The following is an 18815-nucleotide window of genomic DNA, read 5'->3' as shown; positions in this document are numbered from 1 at the left end:
AACAAAATACCGGGCTGCAAAACTATAGCTGACGTCATGTCCCATCATTTCGATAACACCTTTTTTTTACAGAATAGACAGGCCATAGGATCTCAGTACAATATATGAGGGGTGTCAAGAACATTCTAATTTTAACCACTTGACAGGTTGCATGTATAAAGTACAGCCCATTCCATAATTACAGGCTGCATTTGAACCAAATAAACAGACAGGCAGCATATTTCTGCAGGTATCAAAGTGACTAGGTATTGTCTCTTGATGAAAATGGACAAAACGGGCCAGGCTACCGCATGGCATCATGTATCTCCAACTGAAAGGGCCAACTCCCCCAAAAGCCAGTCATGTGGACATTGTACCAACTTTAGAGGATGATGCTCCACTTTAAGAAATGGGCTGTGGAGATCAAGAGGGGAAGAGAAAGCCTTTAAGTCTTTTCATTGAGGAAAATGTTCGTAAACTACATGATATGAGTATAGATGATCGGCGACTCACCATGCATCTCATAGACAATATTAACGGCATAAGGAAGGTGAGAACATTGTGAGGAATGAACTGGGGATGGCAAATATTTCAGCATGCTTCTGACTTGAAAAGGAACGTTCGTCGTCTCTTGTGAGAATTTACGTCGTTTTGAACCATACCCTGGAGATTTCTGTTGAGCGATCGGTAAGTATGGATGAGTGTTGGGTTCACCACTATCAACCATAGACTAAACAAGTGCTATCGCAATGGAAACATCTAACATCTCCTCCTCAATAAACAAGACAAAGTCTGTTGCATCAGCTGGCAAGGTGGAAGGTTCGGATTCTGGGATTCCAAATGAATCCTACTGGTGGACTACCTCCCGAAAGGTCAGGAAATTAATGGCTAATAGTATGCTGGTGGCAACTTCGTTGAGATATCAAGACTAATCGTGGAAAACTAAAAGTATGTTGTTTTATCAGGACAAAGCATCTGTCGCAATGGTTGGAAAGCATGAATGTGACTTTGAACCCACTGAAGATATGTATTTGACACCGCCACATTTCCACTTCTTCTCAAACTGGAAGAAAGAATGGCCTGGCGATTTTATGCAAATGACGATGACGTCATTTCTGCTATTGAGGACCTTTACACCGCCAGGAGGAAGTTTCACGTACTCCATCATCGTTGGTAGAGGTGTGTTGACCTCCGAGGTGATTATGTTGCTAAAAAAATAATCTGCAAACAATTCCATTAACGCAGTCCATCATAATCAGGCTCAGAACGCGTATGCCCTCATCGAAATAGTGGTACATTTCTTTCTTGGAAATGTTAGAGCAGACCTCGGTCAGGTTTTGATACTAATATATGGAATCTGTGTTTGACTGGACAAAGTGTGAGTCTTGAGGGAAATGAAGTTTTCCTTATTGAACATAGATCCGACAAGGTTATGAGTAACGTATTCACCACAGTAGCAAAGAATTCGTGTCATCTTTACCATTATATGTGTCCCGTGAGTGAGTGAGTGAGTGAGTGAGTTGGGTTTAACGCCGCTTTTAACAGTATTCCAGTCATATCACGGCGTGTCAGCTTAATGTGGGAGGAAAGCCCGAAGTGATGCAGGTCTTAGACGTTTACCACTTCGGTGAAACCCACGAGCACGGGATTGGTGCTGACAAACCTAGAACATAATCGGGGTGAACCGGGATTCGAACCCACAATCATAGGTTTCTGGCGTTCTAAGGGACGCAACTCTGCACAGTGTGTCCCGTGAAGATTCCGGGTTAGATTATGTCTTCAGCAACACATGCTTGTCGTAAGAGGCGACTAACGGGATCAGGTGGTCAGGCTCGCTGACTTGGTTGATACATGTCATCGTATCCCATTTGCGTCGATCGCTGCTCATGATGTCAATTACTTGACTCGCTTATTTACAGACTGCCGTCATATAGCTGGAATATTGCTGAGTGCGGCGTTAAACAGAAAACAAACAAACAAACCATTATATATTTGTTGTATAGGACCATCTAGTTTTGAATTATCTTAATGGTCATTTACACTAGGTATCTGGTGTGTGAAATAGACAGACAGACAGACTCCGAAACGTTGTGTTCCTCATAATAAAGAAGTTGACATCCATATATTCTCTTCCTTATGTGAATCACTTCTAAATGCCTTTCAAAGATATCTATATCTATATATATCTATATATATAGACTGCGTTATACCATGGGTGCATGAAACTCAGAGTTGCAAAATGATATAAGGAAAGTGTATCCAAATCTGTATTTATGCTCTACTTTGTATTGAGCACTCTCTTCTGCAATTGGATCATACTTTGTGTTTTTGTTGTTTTTTTGTTTGTTTTTTTTTTGGGGGTGTGTGTTTTTGTTGGGTTTTTGAGGGGTTTTTTTTGTGGGGGGGATGTTGTTAAACACTGCACTCAGCAATATTCCATCTTAATGAAGGCGGCCTTTAAAAAAATCGATCTTAAACCACATAATCCAGTGATTGGTATTGTGAGCAACGATCCACACCATCCTGGTACGAAGACACGCAATCAACCATGTCACCGAAGTTGGCCATCCGATCTATTCGATTCATCTTACGACTAGAATGTTTTTTGGGACCTATTCTTACCCGGTATCCCAACTATTAGTATCAATAAGAAAGGAAGCAGTTCTGAGTGTGTTTCCATGGATTTACTGGAATCATATATATCATGGAAACGTGCCTGTGAGATATGGCATGGGGTTGTTTACTCTTCTGTCAGCACATACAACAAAATATGAGACCATTAAAATAATCATTTCACAAATTGTTCTGAGCTTACAGCGAAATATCCAATTATAGGATATCATAAATATAATATTTATCACATCCTTGCCCCTTAAATGTTACATCGCTAGATAAAGATGAGCTTCTGTACGGCGGTACTCTGAGCTTTAAAATTCAGTTGACATATGCATTGCACTATGTGATAATATTTTGTTGGTTATCTTTGGACAATCCTTCATGTTTGTTATACACATGCATGTTTTACAATAATTAGTAAATGTATATGTAATTATGTCAAACAGATTTATATATGTAGCTTTACACGTATCTTCATGAACGCTTTTCGGGTTAAATATATTTTACGATAAAATTATTATTAAACAAAAATGAATAGATAATTACTCTCACAAATATATATTCACAGTTGACTTAGACTGATGATAATGTTGAGTGCACAAAAGGGAACTAGTCAACATCTGACCAGAATCGGCAATACCATATCCATCTATTTTTATATACATATTCAGGTACGGAGAAGAAGAATTTTACGTTATTGTGCCAGTGTCTGTACTTTATTACAGTACTATGGTGAAATCACGAGGATTAGATTGTGTTAAAATATATGGTTATAATTAATTAACATCTGTTACCTTGCAGGGCCCACTTGCACAAAGCGATCTTAGCGCTAAGATGATCCTAACTCCCATACTTTAACATAGGGTTAAAATAGTCTTAGCGCTAAAATCGTTTTGTGCAAGTGGGCCCTGGTGTCAGTTCGTGATTTACCTGCAGTCCTGATTAACCTGAATATACGTTACTTTTCTGATATAAAACGGCAACGACAGAGAATAATCCAACTCGATTATCAGCCGAAACAAAAATACTGGGTATAAAAGGCAATATAGTGGAAAAATTGGTCACTGAAACTCAAAGATGACACCAGGTGTTCACAAAAGGGTGAGCTTGTCTTGCTCTAACGGTGGCTACCAGCCACTCACACAATTTGCCACATGTAAAATATATACTTATTGAGATCTGTATGTTATCCATACAATACATTATGTTCTTGCATTAACATATTGATGGGTGTGGGTAATTGTCCCTCTGTTGAGGGAATTGTGGGGAAGTGTCCTTTTACATGACATATTGTGAATGACAAAGGCATTGAATAAAAAAAGATTCGGTAGTTCATTTCAAGGAGTTAAAAATAGGCTGAAACATAATGAAATAATAAAGTTGCTGTGTGGGATCGTACCGACATTTACGTCATGTTGATATCGGGTTTCAGCCACATGTGTTTGGCTATAATTGTTCGTCAGAAACCATGGGCAAAGATTTATGTCCGTATATGTAGTGGCGAAGTTACTGAATTGAAATAGAGGTCTTGAATATTATAAATATCGTAAAATCGTTTCTAAATACCATTCTGTACCATCGATTATACGAAACACACTTTTTGTAATGCTTTCAATTACAAGTGTGATATGCAACTATCGTTTGAAAGAATCTAAATGTTATGGTGTAAAAAGGTGTTGAAATCTTTTACCTGGTCAAACGTAAATTTATACAGCGCTTTATGAGTTAATATTCATACATTTTGATGTGAAAAAATGATCTACAGCGCTAGTAGAAGAAACACATTATCCAGAAAAAAGCAATATGTAATTAGGATCCTTTAAAAAAGAAGAAGAATTTATGGTTTATTTGCTTTGTAATTAAGATCAGGGAACTGCACGTTAACATTTTCTTTGAAACTTTTGGTTTTGCTTTTGAGTCAACAGAACTTTACACGAGTGAGTGAGTGAGTACGTTTTTACGCCGCTTTCAACAATATTCCATCAATATCACGGCGGGGGACACCAGAAATTGGCTTCACACATTGTACCCATGTCGGGAATCGAACCTGGGTCTTCGGCGTGACGAGCGAACGCTTTAACCACTAAAGTGACCGACCGCCCCGAACTGTGCACGAAGCCCCTACTAAAGGATATCATTGTTACGGCCTCGTAGGTGTAAATTGTTATGAAACAATTGTATCACAACAGAGGACTGAATAACATGCGACAAATATTTGTATAATTTCGTATAATATTGTATAATATTATATAATACATTGTCCCCCAATGTAATCGGTTTGGGCAGTTATTAGAGATTTAGTATTCTCTGGCGTTGACATTTTATATCTTATTCAAGCCACGCCATGAAACTTACGAACTTATTTGTTTAAATGACACCTCTGAAAACAAGGAGTGAACCGTTATACGGTAATAATCGGAGTAACTATATTCTGTGTTAAAGTATATTCTATATACAGCACATACATGTGAGGTGAGGTGAAATTGATTTTTGCACTTATATAGCGCGCGTGTGTGTGTGTGTGTGTCAGACACAGTATACTGACTCCGAGCCGACCAGTCCTTGTTTTATCCCCTTAATGCCGAGCGCCAGACAGGATAACAACAAGTACCAATTTTAACGTCTTTTGGTATGACGCGGCCGGGGATCGAACCGGGCGGACGCTCTACCATTATACCACGGAGGCGGTCCACACATACATGTAAATGAGGATGTGTCATTCCATAATCAGTACGATATTCAAGTAAAAGTACAAACACTTAAAAGTAGACAGGTGTTGACCATGATAATGATAGAGAGATAAATATACGCAGGTCGTCTCAGTATTATTTCCTTTTTTACAGTTAATAGTTAATTATAAGTTGCATTTTTTCAAACAGATGAAAAGTATGTTGATGCAAAAACAGACAAGCAATTGCACACCAGTATAACCGTGATACAATCGCGTTACTCAATACAACCCAAAAGGAACACTATATAAGGCGCCGTTTTACTAGTTATTCCTTATTTTGTTATATCAATAATTCATTTATTGATACGAAAGAATGAATTTATGTCACAAGTTTAATTTTTTTATATCCTAAAATAGTAATTGATATCGCAAATTGTACACATAAATAAATAGAGGTTATCTATCGCAAGCCTTGGTGAGCTAAATACATAGTGTTTATTCCTAATACAGGATATTTACCATCCTCAAACACACAAGCGTGATAACCTCATCTAATGTCATTCTTCAACTGTGTTCCCCAAATCTCTGTCCATCTCTCACAAACATTTCCTAAACATTGCAAGTCTTAAAAGGTTAAGCGATGTGTCAGTCGGACAGTTACAGTAGCAAATACAGTTCCATTGAAACCCGTTTCTTACACGCTGGCGTAACTACATATAAAACAAAAATTGCCTACACAAATTGTTTTACTTGCTTACATCGTTTTAATCTGTTGGATTTAACCTACCGAGAAACCTACCCATTGTATGATAAATGCATTTATTATATCAACTTATGTATTTTATCATATAACAAAACGAATTTCTGATATATTAAAAATCAAAAGTAGTTTTTTGTATATCAAATTGTGAGAATTACATTCGCTAGAGTGTTTTATCAACCCAGCATATCGGTAGATATATATTTATTTGCACATCTCCTACTCCACTGGGTGAATGTTTTTTCTCAACATTTAGTGATTTTTCAGGGGATCCTTTTCGATTAAATGAAGCACTTATGACCACATACAGTGATCCTGATCGTAGGATATCTATAGCCGTCGTCTCCGTGACCATAGGCCCATTTTTGAATAGTTCGTGTAGATAGGTAGAGTATCGTAACTTTAAGTATAGTCACATTCAGATGGTGTCTAAATATGTATATAGTGAGTGAGTGAGTGAGTTGGGTTTAATGCCGCTTTTAACAGTATTCCAGTAATATCGCGGCGTGTCCGCTTAATGTGGGAGGAAAGCCCAAAGCGATGCAGGTCTAAGACGTTTACCACTTCGATAAAACCCACGAGCACAGGTATGGTGCTGACAAACCTAGAAACATAATCGGGGCGAACCTGGATTCGAACCCACAATCATAGGTTTCTAGCGTGTCAAGGGAACGCAAATCTGCACAGCGAATCGCGGCGCCTTAGACGACTGGGCCACCCGTGCCCCCTGAATATGTATGTAAGCTCCCCTATATTTAATCAGCTTTCCTCCTGGCTCATCTGGGCATGAGATCATATCATGTATTTCAATGTGATTTCAAAATAACATACATAATCAACTGATCCTACTTACTACATACTTTACATGAGACGTTTTATCTTTAAATGCCACCATAAATTAATTACAATTATTGCTGGTAAACACACAATTTACAAATATTCTAAAACACATGCTTGTAAACGATTCATATACATTGAAAATAATTGATATTTTAAAAGCCAAAATGATGTATCAAGGATCACAAGGAAACATATTTATTGAATAGTACCTACCTTTGCAATTCGGACAATCCACCGAATAGTCTAGTTCAGTGCACAATAGTTAAAAAACAGCCATGAAGTGAATACCAATCTAATTTGTATCAAGCCATGCAAAATGTGATACGTTGTTCTGGGAAATGATTCATGCTTTGGTAGATCAGGCAGGTGTTTTGGCTTCGTTTACAGAACACGCCACAAGCTGCTGTACAAACCCAGTAAAACCATATGTCGTCAGTCTATGAGCGTACACGGTTCTAGGCTGTTACTTATTATAGCACAGCTCATAGCCTCGTTTTGGTGTAGCTCTACAGTATAGATGCCTATACTTACTGCAACTGAAGAATGATCAAATGACTGTTGAACCTGGAAGAGATGTGATTTCAACTGTCCGCTGCAACAACAAAGCGGATTGTGCAATTTGGCTCCATGCTTCTAAATGACGTCATTGTTTCAAAGGATACAGACATCTGTATGTCTGGAATAGACTTAAGAGACTGGTGTGTATATCATTTCCTGCTATTTACCTTTTTGACTGTATCAGATAGCATAAGTAGTATTTTTTATGGTATGACGTGTCTTTGCTTCACATCTCGCTTTGACCAAATGACCCACTGACATGTTCTGATGACTTAAACTTGGAATCGCCACAGGTTCATTAAGAACTTCGGAAATCTCTCCCAGTCACGTTTATTTGTCGGCCATTTTGACGTCTTGTACTTGATTTACGTCTTGTATCAGGACGCTGACATTGTGAATGACTTACTGGGGTAGTTTTAACAGGCCTCTCTAAAGGTAATAATGATATTTTTTTAATATATTTTTTTGTTTTTACGCCGCTTTTTAACAGTATTCTAGTTATATCACGGCGTGTCATCTTAATGTGGGAGGAAAGCCCGAAGTGATGCAGGTCTCAGACGTTTACCACTTCGGTGAAACCCACGAGCACAGGTATGGTGCTGACAAACCTAGAAACATAATCGTGACGAACCGGGATTCGGTCCCACAATCATAGGTTTCTGGCGTGCCCAAGGGATGCAACCCGTGCCCCCAAATGAACTACAAAAGAGAGACAGACAGACAGACAGACAATATGGCTGTTTTTAATTCTGGCCCCCAAAATGTCGAATTAATTAGGGATTGAGCGTTGAAGCCTTTGAGATTCAATTTATATACATTTTATTTGATCATAGACAATTAGACCTTTCGGAATGCTATTGAGGTGTGCAAATGGTAACTGAATCCAACATGTTTGTTTGCTGATGTGGACCTGGTAAAAGTCAAAAGTCAAAGTCTACACAGGGTAGAATTAATAATGAATTATAAACTCGTTATGATTGTAGGATTTCAGGAGATGGATTCCTAGAGAAATAACACAGAGAAAATGTGAAATATAACTGATTTGGTCATTGGGAGTACAAAAAAGCGTAAACAAAATTATTTATCCCCACGGGACATGTTTGACATAATGGCGAAATTAAGGTATACACTTCAAGGACCACTGAAGTGAGCGCAGTGTTCATCACATTCCGCTGAAGTTATGTTACAAATTGAGCTACACGAGGTAAGATAATCAATAAGTAATGAAAACATACTTCAAAACTTTTGCACTAATGTACATTTTAATTAAACTTGATCTGATGATAATTTTGCATCAGAACATCAGTAAATGTTGAACAAGCTCTGAAAAGAAATATCTGCCCGTAACCAAGGAGCATACTAGTTATTAATGTTACCTTAATTAATAAGCGAGGTCCTGTTATAAGATAAAATGCATAAAAAAACGGTATCGTCACGGCTATACTAACCATGGTGGCACAGTGAGTGAGTGAGTTGGGTTTAACGCCGCTTTTAACAGTATTCCAATTATATCACGGCGTGTCAACTTGATGTGGGAGGAAAGCCCGAAGTGAAGGTCTAAGACGTTTACCACTTCGATGAAACCCACGAGCACGGGTATGGTGCTGACAAACCTAGAAACATAACCGGGGTGAACCGGGATTCGAACCCACAATCATTGGTTTCTGGCGTGCCCAAGGGACGCAACTCTGCACAGCGAATCGTGGCGCCTTAGACGACTGGGCCACCCGTGCCCCCCATTGTGGCACAGAACGTACGGCACCCCATTAGGATGGGTCCCTAAACACAGTTACAACAATCCGAACACTTTACGCCTGTAGGTTAGGCCCCAGTGTCACTGTATTTATTAGACAAGGTACCTGGACATTATGAAAGCACTATATGGTGTTGAGGAAGTTGATGGTCGCCGCCATAATATGGCAGACCATTTCATCATTTTATTTCTAATACATTAAGGCCACGGGCCTTTGTGTACAAAAGTTGAATACAGACGGATTTTAAACATTCAGTTTCGCATTTCTTACATCATTGGCATAAAAGAGATATTTTGCTAGATTTGTAATAATATATTTATCTGCTGATGACAGAAGCATTTTAAATGTATGAACGCTAGGATGACAATAGAACTTGGCTTTGAGATATAGTTGCCGTAACTTGACATACGTTGGACAAATAAGCAGGAAGTGGTACAGAGTGTGCATTTTCTTAAATTTCTTAGGATTTTATAAGGACGTCCATTCTCAAAATTTCCAAAGTATGACAACTCAGTCTGAATCCCGTGAGGGTTGTTTTCCTATTTTGCGAATTTAAGAAGGCCAAATAAGGTTCACATTTAAACAAGTTTTAAAAGAATCACAATGTGACATTTTTAACTTGAAAGAAGTTCACAATGCCAGATCTCCTGAAAATTGTCTTTTAAACGTTGATGACTAAATTTTCGTTGTGTTCATTGACATTCCTGGATTCTGATTAGCTGAATTGGTCACGTCTTATTACATTCATTTCCCAATGAATGTATAAAATTAAGACACGCCCACCGCGGCGCACTACTTTTATTACTGCGGAATGTCGGGGAATGCCAATATTTCAGTCGAGGGAATTCCCTTTCTGCTCACGTGTATCGTCAAGCACAGGACATTTAGCGACTGCCATGCATATTCATTGTCCAAACTACCCTTTGAAACCGAAGACCGACAATGGATGAAACAGCAAACTGCAGGCTCACTCGCCTTGGTTCAACTTTCATGTCTTCGGGTTTCATTTCTAAAAAGCATTTTTCAAACTGTGTTTTACCGCAATCAGGGAAGTAATGTTTGAATCTGGCGGAAACTGACCATGTTATTTGAAACAGCTGCCTTCTCCCGGACATATTTCTTCCGATGGGCAAACTGTATGAATCTGCGTAGCGGATTCTTACAAAAGTTTGCACATCGGTTTTTCGATTCATACCTCAATGAACCGAAAAAATACACAGTCAATCCTTAATTGAAACATATTAAGAAAAACATTTCGGTTATCATACGTTTGAAACATCCATACATCCCCGAACACAAGTTTACAAAGACAGTTCCTTAATTTAGTTACCCAACTGACTCGACCATGTTCATCATACAGGCACAACATATTGTAGCACTTTCTTGGTAAACGGAAGTCTGGCATCTTTCAGGCATGTTCAGCCAATATTTCACACATCTGGTCAAAGCATATACACGAATTGGGTATCTGCCACACTCGCCCAATACAACATTATTATTTGATGCAGATAATGTTAAACCCCAAAACCGTTTGCAAGCATATAACTGCACTGTTTCGAGTTTTTCAACATTTTCAAACCCTCAGACCTCGGCACCATACAGAAGCACCGGCATGATCTTCGCATCGAAAATTTGGAAGTAGGAATCTGGTGAAAAAGGTTGTGGCGACTGTTTACCTCTCAGGATAGTTACCCATACCCTCTTCGTCTGCAGGGCAATCTTATCAAGAGTTTTAGACCAGTTAAGCCTATTATTAAAATACAAACCCAAGTATTTATAGTCGCAAACAACTTCAACCCTTTTTCCCTTTGTAAAACCACTTTTCAGAACATGACAACCAACCACCATTTTTAAACACAACAACTTTGGTCTTAGACATATTAACTGACATTTTCCGAGTATTACACACATTCTCAAGGACGCTTAATTTCTTCTGGACGTTAGAAACACTATAAGCAACGAGCATCAAATAATCTGCAAATAGAAGTAAAAGGATGTGGATAATGTCTGTACACCAAACGAACACTCCTCTTCCATCTCAAGAACTATTTCATTTATAAAGAACTGGAACAAGAACGGGCTAAGTACACAGCCTGGTCTGACACCCAAAGGGCAATCGAAGGCCTCAGACATACGATTGTTAGACCTTACACATGCCTTAACGTCCTTGTAGATTGACTGAAATACCCTACACAATTTTGTACTTAATCCCCGTTTATAAGAGAGACTCCAAATATGGTTACAGTGTATGGAATCGAACGCCTTGGAGAAGTCAATAAAAGCGGCGTACAACTTACCCCCTTTACGTGAAAAGAATCGTTGTACAAGAGCATAAAGGACACAATAGTTATCGACAGTGGAATACCCCTGGCATTCTGGCATTCAGAAATAACACAAAGTGTGTCTGCCCAGAAAACTATTCTCTCGCACAGAATTGAAGTGAATACTTTGCAAAGGACACTCAGAAGGCTTATGGCTCGATAGTTATCTGGAACCGTTGCGTCATCTGCGTCATACCGGGATGATAATTCCTAATGACAATTTTCAGGAAAAACACCATTTTCATACATACTATTGAACATAATTTCCAAGTAAGGAGAAATAACATCTGATGTGTGTTTTTGCTTATGATATGGTCAACTCCAGCTGATTTATTGTTCTTTAAGGCACGAATACTGTCTGTGATTTCTGATCTTGTTATGGGGCAGTCAAGAGTGTCTGCTGTCAATTCGTGTGATTCACATAAGTACGGACTTTTATCGTCACTGTCAAGAGGATCAGTATTTGTGTTTAATGTTAGGAAATATTCAGCCCACTCTCCCGCGAATATAGGATTGTGATGAATTTGACGCCCGGACAAATGTCCCAAAAGCGTTTGGAGTCACCAGTTGAGATTTTCAGATCTACTCTATTACGCTGGTCCCCTTTGTCCTGCACAAGGCCCTGTACTCATTGCGTACCTGTTTGTACTTGGCTAGATGTTCAGTGCCTTGGGTAGCCCGAAAAGTGTTTAGTGCATGACAGCGTTCGTGTTTTTTAATAAGACATTCATTGTCATACCATGGGGAGTCACTTTGCCTTCGATTCTCCCTTTTGAACACACGTGCGGCAGACAGAATAGCATCTGCCAGTAAAGTCAATGCAGTAGATGCATCTGAGAGTGAAGATAAAGCTGCACGTTCTGGCATATCAGTGATACATGGCGGTCATATATTCATCATGAATGTCTCATGAAGTTTATCAGTCCATATGTACTTATAGTGTACCCGACTATCCTCAGGTTCAAACGCATCTCCCTTATGACGAATGCTCACACTGACTGGTAAATGATCACTTTCTGAGCGGGACATAATGTCAAAGTCTGCGATATGTTGAAATATATCTGATGATGCTAACGCATAGTCTTAGACGCTGCTTCCCAAATGGCCTATGAAAGTGAAGTCGCCAGAGTCTGCTCCAACCCATCTATTAGTAATATGGATGTCCAGAACTGAGCGCTTTTCCAGGAGAGATCTACCGAACGTCTTCACCTTCTGTTCGCTAGATATTCGTGGCATATCGTATTTGGTTAAAAGGTTGGTATAATGTTCATCCCCTTCCTTATTCTGTGCAGTTCTGCTGTTTAAATCCACGAATAATAGTGAGTGAGTGAGTTGGTTTTAACACCGCTTTTAACAGTATTCCAGTTATATCGCGGCGTGTCAGCTTAATGTGGGAGGAAAGCCCGAAGTGATGCAGGTCTCAGACGTTTACCACTTCGGTGAAACCCACGAGCACGGGTATGGTGCTGACAAACCTAGAAATATAATCGGGATGAACCGGGATTCGAACCACAATCATAGGTTTCTTGCTTGCCCAAGGGACGCAACTCTGCGCAGCGAATCGCGGCGCCTTAGACGACTGGGCAACCCGTGCCCCCAATTTGATACACAAGATCCCCATAATTATATTGCGCGTTACACCAGGTGGGACCCTATTAGAACAGGTCCCAAACTCTCCATTGTTTTTTCACACTTTTAGGTCTCCATCAATATATTGCTTGTCACTACAGACGACTCAATTAAGATAAGTTCATTTTGACCATCTAATCCCCATTTTAATCAGCTCTTGCGACCAGCATGAGATAGCGAGCTAGAATAATGAATGGATAATTACGTGGATAAAATAAATTAAAACTTCGTTTTTGTTGAAGGCCACACACAGCAATATTCCAGCTAAATGACGGCGGTCTGTAAATAATCGCGTCTGGACCAGACAATCCAGCGATTTACATCACGAGCATCTATCCAGGCAATTGGGATACGATGACATGCATCAACTACGTTAGCGAGCCTGACCACCCGAATCGGTTAGTCGCCTATTACGACGAGCATAGTTGCCTTTTAAGGCTAGCATGGGTTGCTGAAGACCTATTCTTACCCGGATCTTCAAGGGCCATTCTGTACCTCGAATGTCATCTTGACCTAAGGTGTCCCGGTAAAACAGGTTTATCTCAACCCTTGGGCTCATGTTACATCCAATGCACAAAAAATATATAAAATCTACCGAGGCCTTGAATCCAAGATGGAGGGCCGGGTGCGCTCATACAGTGATAACAGCCCTCAAAGGTTCAGACGTGCATATAAAGAAGGCCTTATATACAGTATACATATTGTTGTAGAAAACGGTTCATTGAAGCAAGTACATTAGCCTTCTTATATTTCATCTTAAGAAAGACGTTTCTGTCAAAATGTACATGAATGAGCCATTTTACTTCAGGCATAAACACACTGGGATGTTTGTGGTACTCTGCACGCTCCAGAAAACCTACATCAACTGATAAACTGAAACCACAGTGTCTGTTGATTGTGTACCAGGCCTTTATCCGCCCGGAGAGTTGGTTTTTTTCATAGCATCCATACATGTATGTTACCTAGGCCGCAATTGCGCGACAATCTCGCATAGTTGTCAAGTTATCTTATGAACATTCACTCGGCGCGATTGAAAAACACGTCGATTTCTACATTTTACTTCTTGTGCACTTTCATTAATTTCGTCCGCATTGACACTCTCAATCGAAAATGTATTGCTTGAAAAAAATATCTACCGTACCTAAAAATGGCAATACAATCTTCCACGATCGTCTATTCATACGTCAAAAGCTGCCAATCGAAACAGCGAGTTGCATACTCGCAACACTGCACGCATTTCTCACCGTTGCTTAACCGATTCCTATATCGCTCCATCGAGCTTTGCATCGGCACAGTGCGCAACATTGTTGATCCCCGTTCTGCAAAACGAGTGTTTCTCAACATCAACACGTTGGAAGCACACGATAGTCTCATTTCGCTTAAACTAGTGATCTACAACACTAAGTTATTTTTTTTTAAATGGTTACTCGAATCTTACCAGAACAATAGCGGGTAAAGTTTCAAAACGCAGACAAATTTCGATTTTGGAACAAAACAAATCTTTTCTAAATGGATACACCTACAACTCTTTCTCCATAATAATATTCAAAATTCAGATCACAAACATATCTATTTAGTTGCTATTCGCCTAGCTTAGGCAGCACTGGTACCGGCGGGAATGTTTTTACCAATATCCTCCTATTTCTTGCATCTTCCCGAGGCAAGAGAGTAAACTGACTTTCAGTCCAGTACGCGTTTTGTCCCTCTAGTGCCTCTTCTATGGACCAATCAGATTCCACCTCTCGTATCACTTGCATTTTCTTCAAACATAATGGCGGCGCCCTGTCAAGTCGATCTGATTGATAATCAAGATCTACATTGTGATATAACGCGGCTTACATCGCGAAGTGCATAATCACGTGAACACCTTGATTAAAAACATGAAAAGGTTGAGAAAATATTGGTTGATAACGAGTTGTCGAAGCACATGCTTTGCAAATCCTGCAATCGATCGAAATCTGCATGACAGTTTACGAACCGGATTTCGATTTCGTTGCACGATTTTGATTGGACTATGCATAGTCTCGTTAGTCCAGCCAATATGTAACTCCATTATACCAGCCTAGATCGGTAAAGTGGGAAACTTGACTTGTATGGTCAGTTAACTCACTTGCCTCGGGAAGATGATTTCTTGTGGCCCAAAAGCAATTCTAATTTAGAATATGCTACGATACGTTTGCTTCCAGGTGTGTCCATATAAAATGAAAGATGTGACAATCATTCAAATGTTTCCCATAAACATCGTGTCAACAGTCTTTTCAATTCGGGTTCTTGTAGACATTTTCTGGCTGCTGCATGTGGCAAACACGCCGCCTTCTGCGTTCTCCAGTTTTACACACAAAACAATGTTCATTGTAAATGCTGACTGAACAAGATTCACTGCACATGCTGACTGGACAAGATTCACTGGAGTGAGTGAGTGAGTATGGTTTTACGCCCCCTTTTAGCAATATCACCCGGGTCTTCGGCGTGACGAGCGAACGCTTTGACCACTATGCTACCCGACCACCCCTAGATTCACCTGACGTGCTGACTGACAAAAATATATTCTATAAATGGGGTGGGTGGGGGGAGAGTTGTTTAAATCCAACAATCCTTCTAATGAAGTAATATATATTCCGCGGCTTAAGCATTTCCCATTCTTGTCGAGTCTAACATCATTTAACCCCATAAACTCAAGGAGATGACTGAGCTCTTCTTTGCTGTATCTTGAATTTCGATCACGTGACTGTAAAATGAGACTGACGTGGAATCTAATGTGAAGTGAAACGGGTTTCCAACGAGGTACGTCCGTGTGATCATAGAACGTTCCCCCGATGCGTGAAGGATTTGCTCTTACTGCATATCCTTGAAGCTGTTGACGTTACTTAAATTGTGGCACTATTAAGACATGTAAAGTATATAATCCATACGTTTGTCATTGAAACAATGCACCTGCGCCGTTTGTGACATCAGCTTAAAACTTTTGAATATCATCATGGTATGGAGGTCGCGGGGTTGAAGTCAAAACGGCCTCATGTCAGAACGGTCACACAACTCAAAAAATCAAAACAGCCACAAACAAAAGTTAAAATGGCCACACACTAACGTCATAACGGCCACAAACAAATGTTAAAATGACCACACAATAACGCCATAACGACCACAACGAAAAAGTAAAAATGGCCACACAATAACGTCATAACGACCACAACGAAAAAGTAAAAATGGCTACACAATAATGTCATAACAACCACAAGGAAAAAGTAAAAATGGCCACACAATAACGTCATAACGACCACAACGAAAACGTAAAAATGGCTACACAATAACGTCATAACGACCACAAGGAAAAAGTAAAAATGGCTACACAATAACGTCATAACGACCACAAGGAAAAAGTAACAATGGCCACACAATAACGCCATAACGACCACAAGGAAAAAGTAAAAAGCCACAGGTAAAAATTCAAGATATCTGCGATGATAATAAATGAATATCCAAAGTGAGCAGGGTGTGTTGAGTAAACATGCTAGATGTTGTGTAAACATGCTAGATGTTGTTATTACAATGTAATATCTTCCAGTAAGTGTTCACGTGCTGTTATAACCATTCAAATCAATTTACTTTGATCACTGAGCTGCTGAACATACATGTATGAGTTTCAAACCACTGAAAAAGGGTTTAATATGTAATATGGATGTGACACAATATTTGAGTCTGACTTTTTTGTTGTTTGCGTGGCCGTTTTGACCTGCCTCCGGGTCATGCGCATACATCGGCAACGCATTAGCGGAGTCACACTGTAGCTATGGTTACATACAGGCAACATCATGAACTCACCCACCTTCCTTAGTCCCGGCTCCGATCCAAAAACTGTTAATTTTCAACAGGAAATGTGTGTCTCACAAACGTCAGAAGAAGTGGCAGAATCCACTGTAAGCAGTTTTAGCATAGCAACTGGTTGATTAAACAGGTACCCCTCGACCTTCACGTTAAGTAAATGACCTTGTTGAGTGTTAAGAGGCAGAGCTAGAAAATAGTTTCACTTGACTGGCTATTACGCACAGTAAGTGGTAAAAACTCGGGTTCAGATTCTAGTACTCATACCCAACACAAAAATAGATGTAAACAATTTCGTTGCTTAGTTCTCAGTGAATGTAATGAGAGGAAGTCAGGTCAGGAGACGGTTCAGTTGACACCCCGTACACAACAAAATTAAATATTCTATTCATCCTATGTCTCTTATGTTTAACAAACATAAAGCCGAAGTCACGTGAGGTAATGTCCGGGTTGGGGTACAGTCTGAGTCAGGCATCAGGACGTCCTGTTGATATGGATGAGCGAGTGAGTGAGTTGGGTTTAACGCCGCTTTTAACAGTATTCCAGTTATATCGCGGCGTGTCAGCTTAATGTGGGAGGAAAGCCCGAAGTGATGCAGGTCTCGGACGTTAACTCACGAGCACGGGTATGGTGCTGACAAGCCTAGGAACATAATCGGGGCGAATCGGGATTCGAACCCACAATCATAGGTTTCTTGCGTGCCCAAGGGACGCAACACAGCGAATCGCGGCGCCTTAGACGACTGGGCCAACCGTGCCCCCTTTAATATGGATGAGAGATCAATGACATCCATTTACTGTGTTTCAGGTTATGGAGAAGTCATGACAATCTGTTCATACAACAGATTCCAATGATTTCTCGGACTTAAACCATGTTATCGTGGATACATAATTTCTCTATTATTTTGCATAATGACCTATAGTTGCGTTTTTCACTTGTTTAAACTGCACGCTCAGAATCGTCAGTGAATTACTGGCTCAGAATCAACTGAATGAACAATGGCGTGACGTCATGATAATTGTTTAGCCGTTGATAAATTATAGTGCAAAGTCAAAGGGCCAAGAGAGGAGATTGTCCAGGTTTGTTAGCCGGACCTCCTTTCATGGGCGACCGATAAAATTAGCCCAATGATTATTTGCATAAGAGGTTAAAGTATCGCCTTCAAGAAGACCGTCTTCAAATATTTTACAACTCTTTTATCTTACCCATATTTGATTATTGTGATTATATTTGAAATAACTGCAGAAAGAATCATGAGCTTCTCTTGGAAACTGTTGTAAGATGTATTAACAATCTTATTTCATTTATATGTAAATCCCGTTTCGTCTAAAGTGCCAATGCCACTTTTGTAATAACTGTTTTTTGGCGCTAGTAATAAAAGCATGGCGACCATCGCCTATGAACTAAAACATGTCATCGTTTACCATTCATCAAGCTTATAAACAAGCAATTATCATAACAGAAACTTTAAATCAAGATGCTCTTCGGTCCATCTGTTGATCCGATAGAGGCATCAGTTATCGTCGATAATATCACAAAATGTTTATTAAGAAAACGTCGTCATGTTATCAGACTTAATTCCACTGAACGTATCTACCACTTCCACATCCGAGTGATACTGGATCATCCAACCTCCTACAGAATCCCCTTTGCTGCACTGAACTATACAAAAACATCATTCATTGGAATATCAGTGCACGGAATCTTTCACATAATTTTTAAAAAAATCATGTTGCTAAACCTAATGCCCACAGATTATTTAAAATATTTTGTAATATATTTAATCAAAATTTTCACAGTAAATTGAGACTGAGCTGCAGCGCTTTAAACGAAGATAGGCTTAATGGATTCATCCATGATGACCC

The 18815-nt window shown here is 39.6% G+C and overlaps 1 protein-coding gene across 6 annotated transcripts in view; it reads right to left on the bottom strand.

Annotated features, from left to right (window-relative positions):
- LOC139478725 (ornithine decarboxylase 1-like) overlaps positions 1–17102 on the bottom strand; it is a 32915-nt gene extending 15813 nt beyond the window's left edge. For 4 of the 6 annotated variants that reach the window (XM_071261327.1, XM_071261332.1, XM_071261333.1 and 1 more), the window contains exon 1: positions 16951–17102. The gene's annotated coding sequence lies outside the window, so the exon portion shown is untranslated. The remainder of the gene's footprint in view (positions 1–16950) is intronic. The other 2 variants (XM_071261328.1, XM_071261329.1) reach the window with 1 other exon arrangement.
- Between the last annotated feature and the right edge of the window lie 1713 nt (positions 17103–18815).

Source organism: Haliotis cracherodii, unplaced genomic scaffold, assembly GCF_022045235.1.
Source record: "Haliotis cracherodii isolate W230 unplaced genomic scaffold, xgHalCrac1.p SCAF_4, whole genome shotgun sequence".
Classification (NCBI taxonomy): Eukaryota; Metazoa; Mollusca; class Gastropoda; order Lepetellida; family Haliotidae; genus Haliotis; species Haliotis cracherodii.
Note: the sequence above shows the minus strand (reverse complement) of the source record. Positions and strands in the feature narration are given on the sequence as shown.